We start from the raw sequence: 12,888 nt of genomic DNA, 5'->3' as shown, positions 1-12,888 counted from the left end.
TTCTTCCTATGGTGCCGTAAGGATAGAATTTACTGCTTTGAACTCATTGTCTCTGTCAGTCAACATTAGAAATTATTAAAGATTGAAAGGATCTCTTCTTGTACAAAAATAAATCCAATGTAAAACACTGAAGTCATGTTAGGCCAGCTGGTCAGTTTTGTAGCAGAACTTAAGGGTGTTTTTTTTCAAGTTTATGTATGATCTAACTTTTATGCTATACATACACATAGGTTTTATTTAAATTAAAAAAAAAAAAAAAAAGTAATTTTTGTTCAGCATTCCTTGCAGTAACAGTTTTCCCTCAGGCCAACTAATTCAAATTATACTCCATTCAGTTTTTCTTTACAAGTATATGGTATAGGTGGGAGATGGGCTAGGTATTCACTCATCAGCAATGCTAGCTTGGTCTGTTGAATCTCTAAAGGGTTATTCTGTTGCCCGACATAATGACCACCGTAAAATGCTCTTTTTCAAGACATCTGTAAAACTACTGTAATGTAATAAAAAAAAAATAAATAAATAAAAAAGGAAGCGTGAGACCAGACCTAGAAAACAAGGCCATCCCCAAAGTAAACTCATCTTGCTAATTCTTTAAGTTAATTCTTCTATCCAGAAGTACCTTTCTGGATACCAGTGAAAAATGGTTTTAAAGGGATTTAAATATTTTAAAGGCGTTTAAAGATTTGCCTTTAGGTTTTTCTGTGTATTTCACTAAAGCTGGGAGAAGACTGGGTTTTATGGTAGAAATCATTGGTCTTAAAACATTTTGGTTTCGTTCCTCTTGCCTTACTAAATTGTTATAAATCAACATTTCAAAATAACTGGCTACAAATAACTAGATTTTTAGAAATATTTAATGTCTTAATGTAGATATGTCATAATTTTCACAAGTTCTTAGGCACAAAACTTTCATTAACTTGCATGCAGATTGTGGCATTAAATATTTCTGTTTTAATGAAATGTTAAGTTCTTAAAGGCTTTAAAAAGTGTTATCTCAAGTTCTAAAGTAGTTTTGGAAACCAATAATTAAGCAGTTTGTCAACAAAACTCCCAAAGGAACTTTCCCCTTTAGCTTTTATTAAAATTTAAGTCTCAGGCGCTTCTAAGCTTCTGTTTAATTAGCCTCAGACTCAGACCTGTACATTTAAAAACAAACAATGAAACAATTTATTCTCATGCCCTGGCGAAAGGCAGTGTCAGCAATTCTGGATTTCTTCCCACTAAGATACAACCACTGGGGCCTCAAAGTTGGTGATTCAAGTATAGGGAAATAAACAATAACCCCCAAATCCTCAAGACAAACTAGAGTAAATTTCAGTTTTTAATTACTTTTGTGCTAATGGAGACTGATACGATAAAGAAATGTTTCCAAAGGCTGATTAAATGACTGAAGCTGAATTTCTGAAATGCCAGTTAATAGCAAGAAGTGAATGTCTTGTCCTTGCAAGCATGTGTAGAAGCGTGTGTTGTATTCCAGGTGGACGGCCCAATCCAACTCCATAGAAATGAAATTCCAGTTTTGCAGCAGAGGTGGTGTGCGTTACAATCTGTATCTGAGAGAGTCTGATAGCATGCAATAAATGATAAATCGGACTGCTCCCATGAGAAAGGTTTGCCTTGCTGGGAGCAGCAAGTCGTGGAAAGTCAGAGGGCCCAAATAGCCTTGTTCTTGACGCTGACAGTACAGAGGAATGCAGAGGGTTCTTGGTCGGCTGTGCACGGGCTGTTCTCAACAGCAGCTGCTGCCCTGGCAGGTCAGCACACAGAGATTGTCAACCAGTGGCAGAGAAGGGGAGTGAAGGAAGGAGGAAGAACAATGCAAACTGTTTGTTTACAGATAATGGGAATAATTTATTTTCTTTACAGTCTGTTTAAATTTTCATTAAACTTGAGTCCTTTCTCTCAGGTCTACATTACTGTGTACTTACAGTCAGCTCTGCCACCAGGAAGGAATCTCATTTCTATGGAAATTAAAACCAGGTCTTCAATCCAGGATTAAAGCAGAAATACATCTTTGTTTCAAAGACTGCTACAGGAAATCGTCTTTATTTAAAGCTGTATTTCCAACCTGTTACATTAATTACGTTTTTGGGTGATGACACTATGAAAATGAATTGTATATTCAAAAAAAAAAAAGATTCCTCTAATGTATTTGATTCACTATCACCATTTACTCTTGGGTAATAAAAATTAATTCCTGCTATCATCTTCCCCCTTTGATTACTGTTTTGCTTTTTTTTTTTTTTTTTGTCAATAAGCCTGAGTTTTTTCTTTATATCCTGTCTGTAAAATTATTTGAGAGCAATGCACGTATGCTTATTTTGCTCATTTGGAAATTATTCAATTATTTATTCTCAACCTGGCATGAACCTGGGGGAGAGAGCTTAGAAAAAATGAACCTGTAAATCCAACTATTTTCACTAAACTTTACGTTTGAGGAAGAAGGAAAGCTTAAACACATAAGAAGAATAAAAAAGTGCCCTTTACTGCTGCCCATAGAGTACCAGGATAAAGAGTTTGTGGTTGTTTTTTTTTTCCTTATTCCAGACTTTTTTTTGAAAATATGATCTGTTTAAAAGCACGAGTATGTTGCCCCCACCTGAGACCAATCCTGGATAAAGCTCACCAATATAATCCAAAACAATTGTACCCCAGTGGCATGATTGCCCTTGAAACCTCTGCTGCTGGCTAACCGAGTCCCCAGCTGCTAGCAATGGTATCAGCGCTCCCCGGGGGAGGCTGCTGATTGCAGCGGTATTGCTGGTGCCTGTGTATCGTGGAGCCGCAGGTGATGGACATAATGCAAAGCTGAAGTATGGCAGGTGTTGAACAGTCTTTGCCTGTTACCAGTAGCTTCAGGCTTGAGAAGTTGCACATACTGTTCTGGTGCTTCAACAGATTATAAAGAGTATATATGTGTAAATATTTACATAGATCATAAAAAAAAGCAGCAGGGAAAGCAGAAGCTGAGGACTCTCAGTGCTTTTCAAGAGGCTTTTTTTTTTTTTTTTCATTGGTACAAACATTATCAGAAACCCCCCAAGAAAACTCTAGGGGTGGGTGAAAAAGAGAGCACTTCCCTCATCAGTGCTACCAGGTAAGTACAGTACCTGTTGGGGTGAGGGGAGGGAGAAAGGGTAATTTACTTAACTAACAGAGTGCAGAAATACACGAAACAGAACTGCAGACTGTAAGGCCTCGCAGTTCTGATCTTTAGAAGCTTTTCAGGTGGGTGCTGCTGTGATTTCTGCTAAGCTGTCGGCTCTAAAGTCACAACTTAACCTGAAGATGAATGCCGGTTGCAATGGTTGCTTTAAAGTGGGCTTTAACAAAATCTTTTCAGAAGAGCAAAGTAGTTTGTTATTCCAATAGCTGAAGTCTCCAGATGAGCAGCACCTGTAAATAATAATAATAATAGTGGAATATGCCATTTTTGAAAGTTTATTGGAACTGGCTTTGTAGTCTGTGCTGCCTGCTCCGGAGTCTGGGGGTGAGGAGGGCTGATTCCCTCTGTGTCCCGACAGTGCGAAGGATCACATATGATTGCTTACTGCTCGCTTACTGCCTTTGTGATCACAACTGTTCTCCAGGCTTGTAGTGATCAGAAGAGTCTTAAAAACTTTGTGGGAGAGGGGTTAGGTAGGAGAAAGGGTGAAGGAAGAGGTGGGGCAGTGTTGGTCTGCGTGCAGCCGTGTGAGCAGGTGTATTTTGGAGCTTGGATTTAGGTACCTTATCTCTTCAAGGCCTTTTTTTTTTTTCTTTTCTTTTTGGATTCTATGAACTAGATTGTGCTGATTTTGCCTCACCCTTGTCCTGCAGTACAACTGCATCATGAGCAAAGGGGACAAGATCTAGCTGCCAGTGGTTTAATAACCTAGAGCATTGCTGTCTTAGAAAGCGGCCTTTCCACTCCTTATTGCTACAGATAACTTATTCTTAAAGCCACTCTAGTGGGGGTTTATTTAAATTATGTTTTGTTATGGGAGAAAGGTGAGTGATTCCTGGTCAGCTTTATACCTGTGACTTTCTCCATAAATTTATTGTCATACTTAATTGGTCTTGTTGAAACAATTAAAATGAAATAAACAACAAAAACATGCTGATTAGGTGGAAAAGTCCGGTAGGGAAATGGACTTGGTGTTCTGTTAGGGATAAAAATGAACTGTGTAAATCATACCTGATGTGTTGAGAACTTGAGGAATATTTCAATTTGGAGCCATTGTTACTCCTCATCAAATCTGACAGCTGGGGCGGCTCCACTAATTCTCTTTGAGCATGATTGACTCTCTCACTGACTTCAAGAAATGTGAATCGATGCTGCCTTGCAAATAGATAGGTCTCCTATTTAACTGTCTGTCAAGGGGGGAGCGTTTTCTTTCCCATCTCTACCATCATTAAACACATGATTATAGTATACGTGTGTGTCTTGTCTGTCTACAGCCTGACACCTAAAATGTATGCTGTGTGACAATATAATTTACTTTATTATCAGAAGTATCAGCCATTCCTTAATTTCTAAAAGAGTAGTTTAGGCAACATGTTTGCTTTTGAACCTATCCTGTACCAACGATATTTACTTAGGATGATTCTAAACATGGCAATTCTGACTCTTTAAGTGGTGGTAACAGCACTGTGCCATCTTTTGGCTGCTTGCTTACCGATAAAGAGCCAACTTCAGAGAATTGTCTCTCAGACCAGAAATCAGAATTTCTACCGAGCCCTTCTATGAACCTATTCCTCTGGTTTCTCTGTTTTGGCCAGGGACCTCCCCCCGCTTCTTCCCCTCTCCATGAAGTTTTTTGTCTATTTGGAGTTTTGAGGTGTTTCTCAGCTGTCTCCTTGTATAAGGATGCTGCTTTTTTCCTGCCAGTAGGAGAACCTGTTAATACAGCCACTCATTCTGGTGTTACATACATGGAAAGGTAACCCCAACCTTTGGTTGCTTAAGGTTTGAGTCTCTCAGGCTCGGCCACAACTTCTGCATTATCCTGATTCGCTGTCTCTGAGAAGAGAGTTTCCTTAACTTGCCGATTTTTATCTTGATTCACCTTGCCCCCAAACACTAGGCAAGTTTAATAATAAACAAAAGATTTAACAAGACTGAAGGTCAAGGTTTTCTGGGCAAGGTTGGAAACGAAAGATCACAAGTAAACCCAACATAAAACACAGTCTTGGTTTATCATTGACAATATTTCTTCCAGCCTGCTCTTGTATTTCTCATCTAGAATTCTGTGCCATAGCCTCTTCACGAACACCGAGCTCCCAGGTTCACAGAGGCATTTTACTTCTTGGAGGACTGAATACCTCTTCTCCTTAAGCAGCCCCACTTGCATTTCACTGCAGCTGGGGGTGCATACAAATGTAGAAGCCCTGGGTGGCTGTGTGAAGCAAGGCGTGTTGGGTACCCTAATATAATCCCCCCCTTGCTTGGGTTCATCTCTGTTGTCATTCCTATCAGAGTAAACACACACCACACACAAACACTGCTGGGTTTGCTCCTAGCCTCATGTTTCCGTAGGCCTCTCTTCCTACCCAGCTTTGTGCTCGCTGCCCGTCTGAGCCGTTCATCATCTTCTCCCCAGGCCTGGTGAGAGGAGCATTGTGTTCATATTAAATGTTAATATTGTTAAATTCATAATTACATGTACAGCCTGTGAAGCTCGTGGTCTTTTCTTAAAGCTAAATAGCTTTCAAAAGAGTTGTTTTACAAAATATTTGTCAGTATGGTTTGTTCCTTTAGTTTGTTGCTTTAGTTTGAGCATGGTTAGGAGCAGGATTTTTTTTTCCTGCTTTCATATGGATTCCTGTGTTGTCTTATACTTCACATGTCTCCAAAACATTGATCCTGAAATGTATTTTTAGGAAAAATACTGCTAGAACTAGTAAAATTAAAGAGAAAAGGCTGTGAAGGAAGAAGCTCAGCTGAAGCAGCTACTGATGCTGGCTTGATGAAGCACTAGAACTGCATGTGTAGAGACAGTGACCTGAAATGTATCTCAGGACACATGTACACAAATGTGGATCTTTTAAATTCTACCAAAATTAAATGCAGAAGAGCTCACTCACTTGTGCTTACAGGTATTCTAAATAATTCCTTCAGAAGATTTTGTTACCTTTACTTTGAGAGAAAAAAGCAGCAAGCAACAAGATCAGTGTTTGTAAAAGAGGGAAGCCTCTGAATTTTCTTTTTCTCTTTGATTTTAAGATAAATACACTCAAGTGGTCTAGACAACTTTATTATCCATTTGATGACCTTTCAGTCAAAACAAAAACTGAAGAGGCTTGAGACACGAGTATTGCATTTTGTTCTCTTCTTTTGAATCATTGTCTTCCTAGGCACCCACAGAATCATCTTTATTCTAACAGTTAAGTTTCCCTAGGAACCTCTTGGGGTTTTGCACAGGGATTTTTCTTCACCATCTTTACTGCTCTACAAGAACCGTTTCTGTGCAGAAATGGGCCGGATAATGCTCAGAGCAGACTATTCCCTTGTGCCGAGGAAGTGCAGAGGCAACCTATACGTACACTGTAGGCTGAAGCAGGCACAAAAGCAATCGGGAAATGAGGCGTGAAGCCACACACAGGGTGGCTCTGCACCTTGGTTTTACTTAGAATTTACTCTGTGCCATTACCTCCTTGGGAAGCAAATCTGCACTGTTGTCATTCTTCCTGTTTACCCCTGATGTTTGGGATGGAGGGACATAAAGGGAAGGTGGAACCAAACCTGTGCTGACCTACACTTATTTAGAACATCCTAATACAGTATGGCATGAAGGCGGAGAGACCTGGACTATTCACCAGCTGATTAATGATGTCTCAGAGGAGCACTGCTTACTCTAGCCTTTCTTGCAACATTGCTTTTCTGCAATCTGTTGCTTGAAATCCTGTAACAACAGAAATTGCAGGTGGCTGCTGTCACAAAGCAGCTTCATATCAGGTATTTCTAACTCCCTTTGGAGCTGAAGTTCGTGGTACTATAGGCAACATCTCTGCCTATTGTAACAGACCAAAAAAAAAGGTTTAATTACTGGCAATTCTCTGCTTTTGCCCTACTAAATCACATAGCTTGGGACACTGGAAACAGACTGGCTGGCAGAACAGAGCTCAGTCTCTGGTAATTTGCCTGGCTTATGGGTACTCTGACCTCCCCACACACTTACCCCGTTTACTTTTTAAATGACCAATTTAATCAGGCACATGTACAATACAGAAATGGGTGTGTGAATATCTAAAAATATGAGAGAGGGAACTTCAGATGTTTTATCTTTCATTAGTTAATAACAGCAGTAATGACCTCAGCAGCACAGGATGTCTTTTGCAAAATTAATAACCACATGAGGGTTAATGGCCCAAGGCGATGAACTCTCTCAGACAATCATTAATCTACCTTGATGATTATTGCTTCATTACTGAACACTGAAACCTCCTTGGTGTACCAGTGAATGCCTAATTTCTGCCCTCCCTACTGATGTTCATAATGTGCCCTCTTATCTTTCTTCTGGGTATGCAGGAGAACAGGAGTAAAGCTCCCAGATGCAAATGAAGGTAGCCAGCAGGAGAGGTACGAAACTCATTTGAATACAGGCTTGGAGAACACGTCTCCCAAATGATTATCTGTTTTCTACCTACATATTAAAAAGTGCTTTAAGGGCTATTTTTTGTTTATGGTTTTAAGTAGCTGTAGTCTGAGAAGCAATACCATGGCTCATGAAGCAAAGGCTTTCTGAGAAGGTTATGTATATAGACTGTTTAATTGGTTGGTCTGTGTATTTAGATGGTGCCTATTAGTACCGAGTCCTTGTTTTCCTCCCTAGGAATAGCATCCTGCAGCTCAGAGCTGCAAACATATCCCTTCTGTTGCTGATATTGATCTGAGTTTAACCCTGTAAACGAGACGTGGAGAAATGGAAGCTGAGACATCCTAGAGAAAACTGTGTGTCAGGGTATTTAACACAGCCAGGCCCTGCCACAAACAAATTTTTATGGCAACTTAGTCTGCTGTTTTGAATAGTCTAGTTTTTTGGAGTAAGGCCAGCATCTGTAGAAGGAAAGAGCTCTGAAAGCACATCATCTTGCTGGCTGTGTAATATAGAAACTTGCACAATCCCACATCTAGCCTTTTTTCCTCCTTGTCAGCCTCTGACAGCTGTGCACATTAACCTTCAGAACCTGTTTTTTCCTTTTTTTTTCCCCCCCCCGCTTTATCATCTCTGCTGCCAGGATTAGTTTTAGTTGGACAGTGATTAATAAAGAGAGGGTGCTGCATAACCAGCTCAGATTTGGATAGGTAATTAGGACCTCTAGCTACTAGCTCCAAGTTAGGAGCAGCTGCATTTCATTTGGATTTTGTAGCTGCACAGCCCTGTTGCAGAGCGGATAAATCCGGAATATATATTTGAAATTTCTCTGTGTTAGTGGGCTAGAAAACAGCAACTGTTTACAATTCTCTTGCTTTGTTTTTTGCTTGCCTTTGTGGAACATGAGAAGCATAGACAAGCATTATTGATGCAAAGAAACTGTAATTATCAACAATTATGATTGAAGATGGCTTATTGGAGGTGGGAGAGCTCTGTAAAACTCTTCAGGAACATTGTAATACACACAGGTGTAGCCCGCTGACATTATGGGAGCTTAACAAAACACTGAAGTGTCTGGATCTGAGACATAACCTGAGCACTGGGAAATTGCCACTGTGAGAATTCATAACCTCAGTCTGCAAGGTGTCTTTCCTGCATTTGCTGGTAGATGGAGGCAATACAAACCTTCTTAACCAAGGCTTCATCCACTCAGCCTGTCCAAACTTTAAAGGTGATTTCCTAATAATACGCAGGAAAAGCAAAGCGCATCAGAACAATAGTAATGGCAGAGGTTAGCGGCCACTCTGTTCTGCACATGGCTTAATAGTTTTGGCTGTTCTTGTGCTTCCCCTTTTTTTAGGGAGATCCATGTACACTGGCATCCTGGACCTCCACCGACGAACTCATTCTTCTGTATTCCCTTGATCATAAGCCTAATGTGTGGTCAACAGCAAATTTGATGGGAGATTTTCTTTGCCCTACTCTCTAGTGAGTACTCAGTGTATATCTAGTGATTACAAAATCTCATTCCATTACACTACTAATTTACAGGGAATTAAATTATAAACAAGGTGATTACTGAATGTTATTTATGGCCCATGTAATTATATAGCTGTCAAAGCAATGGATGCAGTTGAATTGGTTTCTGTTTTTTTCTTTATTTTTTTTTTTCAAAAGCCTTGGTCTGCACTTTTTTCCTGGTCTACTGAGTTTGTTAATTGTCCACAGCTGAAAATACTTCTTTTTACATTGCAAGATCACTAGCCTTTACTCTAAGAATGTAGCTGTAGCTGGTTATAATTAGCTGTGAAGCTGATGAGAAATTTTGCCTATTGGGTTTGAAACCCCTTCAAGTAATGAAAAATAGTTTACTTTTTTGTGTACTGGTCGATGAAGGAAAGAATTTCAATTCCCTGAAAAATAGCTAGGATGCAACAGTAGTAAATAATGAAAGAATTACTTGTCATAACTGTTGCTTTTATAAAAGATACCTTGTCTACAAGCTGGTAGGACGTATGGTCATATATAGTGCAAGGAGTAAATCAGAATGAAAATACTGAACATTTGCTTTTGATAAGATTATTGATAGCATATGCATAATTTTATGATGGATTAAGCAACAAATCTGTAGAGACCTACATGGAATTGCTTTTCCACAAGCATTCAACCAGTGGAGAAAGGTGGTAATACAGTGGCCTCTCCTCTGTTTGAAAAGCACAAGTACGCTTTGGACGTGATGGTAAATGAATTATATTAACTAGTATAATCCACAATTAAAGAATGAAACAGCATAGCACATGGGTCTGTTCAAAAACCAACTAAGTGTGTGTGTATATATATGTATATGTATAGTTTAAAGTCAGCAGAAGTCTTGTCCAAGTATTATTTGATTGTAATGTTAGGAATAAAATACTGAGAAATTACTGTGTCATTGCCAGGTCACCTTTATACTCTTCATCAGCCTACTTGAATAATGTTAATTTTTTGAAAGGAATTTTAAAGGACAAAACCACGTTTCCTTTAAGAATCTCTAGAAAAGCCTTGATTTATCTTTCTTTTTTAATATATGTTTTTTCTTCTTAGGTATGCCAGGGGTATGGTTGGTACAGTTTTACATTTACTTCTAAGAGGGAAAAATACTGTATTTGATCATTGTGTTCACGGATGCAGACACTGTTCTGGTGTTTTCAGTCTAATATAGACTTGTGTCTCCTGCTGAAAGGTGTTGAATTTTGTGCAACAGTGCTACCCAGTGCACTGGTTCCTGTCGTCCATCTATGCAAGTGTAAGTAAGTCTTGCTCTGAGGGCAAAAAGTTCATCTTGGTTCTATTAGCACTTTTCCTCTGAAATTTTCCTCTAAAATTGTTGTAACACGTCAATAACTCAAGGCTGCTTTAACTGGAGGCTAATTGTCAGTGATTGTACCATATGTCATATGTCATGGGAGGAAACAGGAACATTTGTCACCTATTCACAAGAAGCTTGTGGCAGTGCCTTATATATTTTTTTTTTTGTTCACCTGGTGCTTATTACAACTGTGTCGAATCAATTTTGTCTGCCATGGTTGAGAAAGTATCAAAAAATAAAATCAAAATTTGACAAAAAAAATACAGATACTAATATCTCTGCATGAAAACACATGCACTAACTTCTCTGCATCTCTAAACTGTTACTAAAATTAAACCTTTTGCAGTTGCGTACCACCACATGGAGCTCAGTCCCGTCCCACAAAAGAAGCCTGAGTCTTCAGGAGTTTGCAAACACAGAGTGAACTGTATGAGTATTGTCTTTCTATACATAAAAATCGAAATATATATATGCGTGTGTGTGTATATATATATATACATATATAAATAAGGCATAGGTAGGCAGGTGAAGCCTCTCTAGAGCTTGTGGTTTGTTTACAGCACGTGTCAGTGTATAGGCTAAATGCCCTTAATTCAGCTATCAAAGCTGACATACACTGTATATTTATTAATGTCCCACCTTTGACCTTCCATCCCACCTGCTTAGAGGACATTAAACACTGACTTAAGGAAATGCTTTGGTGTGGAGTTTTTAAATTAGGTTCTGAAGCAATCAACCTTTTAAGTAAACATTCTCTAGTGTACTTAGCTTCCCTGACTGCCTCCTGCAGGAGAGAGCTCACACTCTGATTCTCATCTGTTATTCCCCTTCCTTCCTTCTTTTCCTTACATTAATACTAGCTTGCTAGCATTTGAAGTTTTATTCAGAAAGGCCTTTTGATGTGTGGCTTTATTTGATGAGGAAGATGGCAGAAGGTTAAACAAAACAGACTTCTTCTTAGCGTGTTCTGCCAGACAGCTGCAGTATAAAGGAGCAATGTGTTGAACGCTTTGTGGTTGGAGATGTATTTGCAGCGTCATTTGAATGCCAATGTCTGAACCTTAGACCATCAGCTGTGCCTTTCACCTTGTGGCATGGTGTGTGCCCCAGCATTCAGCAGTGATGTTTGAGGGCCATCTGTCACAGAACATGTATTTGAGTACCCAGACGTGGAAGAAGTGTATAAAGTGGAGCTAGTTGGTGTTAGCAGCAAATCTCCTTCATAAATAGCTGGTATGAACTGGGAGGATTAAATTACTCCTTTTGGTGTAATTCCTTTGACAGTAGTCTAACCTACCCAGCCACAGACCGTTGTCACCTCTCAGTCTGCAGTCTGTTACACAAGATTTCTTTATTTCAATAAAGAAATTAAAAAAAAAAAAGTGTTCATTTCAATGACTGTCTACCTTTCAAAATATTTCAGATTCAAATCTGCTAATCCAAAAATCAGTCCCGTTAGCTGACTGAATCAATAAGACTTGAGTCAGAACAAAAGATAGTAGCTGTTAACATTAGAAAAAGGAAAGTGGACCCTTCATGACTGTCTTTCTAGAACATCAATATGGTAAATAAGTAAATGAACTTCGCATTCACTGATAGGTCTGAAATATTCTGGCTAATCCAGGGACATCAACAAAAGGCCAAGCGTGAGCCTTCTCTACCATCACAAGGGAGTGGAAGTGGATAGCAAAAGTCTCCATTCTAGGCTGGAACTGTGCAGTTTGCAATTAAAATAAAGCTCTAACTCACCTTGGTGGGGAAAAAATATAAGGAAAGAGTTATAACACAGAAAGAGTCATTGCTATATAATCTACTCATGGAAAGCTGATAGCCTCCAAGTAGCCTACAGCGTGAAGGTCGTGGCTATAAAAGGGAGTTAAATTAAGAATCCACAGTTCTCAGGTTAGCAGTGCAGGTGGTATTTTCTTATGTGAGCAGGCTATGAAAGGCTTGTCTGAAACTGATGAGTGGGGCCAAATGTAGGTCAAGAACTTGAGCGGAGGCATTACCTGATTTTGGTGTTCTCGTAAAAGATGTGTGCCTTCTCCCCAGCAATGCGAGTTGGGATCGCTGTACGTGGTGATTGCTGTTATGTCTACTAATTGTCCCCATGCACTATAGAACATGTAATTTTCGCCCAGTCTAGATATATCAGAGGATCTTCTGGATTGATTGTTTAGCAGAAGAGAAGTGAAGGAGTGTAGTCCTAGAAAGACTGTTGGAGATTTTGGTTTTCTGTGTATTTTTATTACAGCAGAAGATAATAAAGAGATGTTTCAAATTATCTTCAGTGTATCTCAAAAGGAGCAAGTGACATGACAGTGTAATAATACCAAATACCATTGTGCACCAGCAGTCTGGTCCAATTACTATGTTATATCATGATGGATTTTGTGTTAGTGAAGCTTCAGTAACACAGTGATGTGACCCAGGGTAATTGGAGAAAAAAAATCTATTAAAATA

General features: G+C 39.2%; 1 long non-coding RNA gene across 2 annotated transcripts in view; it reads left to right on the top strand.

Moving 5' to 3' along the window:
• The first annotated feature begins 2,854 nt into the window (after positions 1–2,854).
• Positions 2,855–12,888, top strand: part of LOC311420773 — a 133,355-nt gene continuing 123,321 nt past the window's right edge. For both annotated transcript variants that reach the window (XR_014684542.1, XR_014684543.1), the window contains exon 1: positions 2,855–3,097. This is a non-coding gene — a long non-coding RNA (uncharacterized lncRNA). The remainder of the gene's footprint in view (positions 3,098–12,888) is intronic.

Source organism: Aythya ferina (genome assembly GCF_964211825.1).
Source record: "Aythya ferina genome assembly, chromosome: 18".
NCBI classification, from domain to species: domain Eukaryota; kingdom Metazoa; phylum Chordata; class Aves; order Anseriformes; family Anatidae; genus Aythya; species Aythya ferina.
Note: the sequence above shows the minus strand (reverse complement) of the source record. Positions and strands in the feature narration are given on the sequence as shown.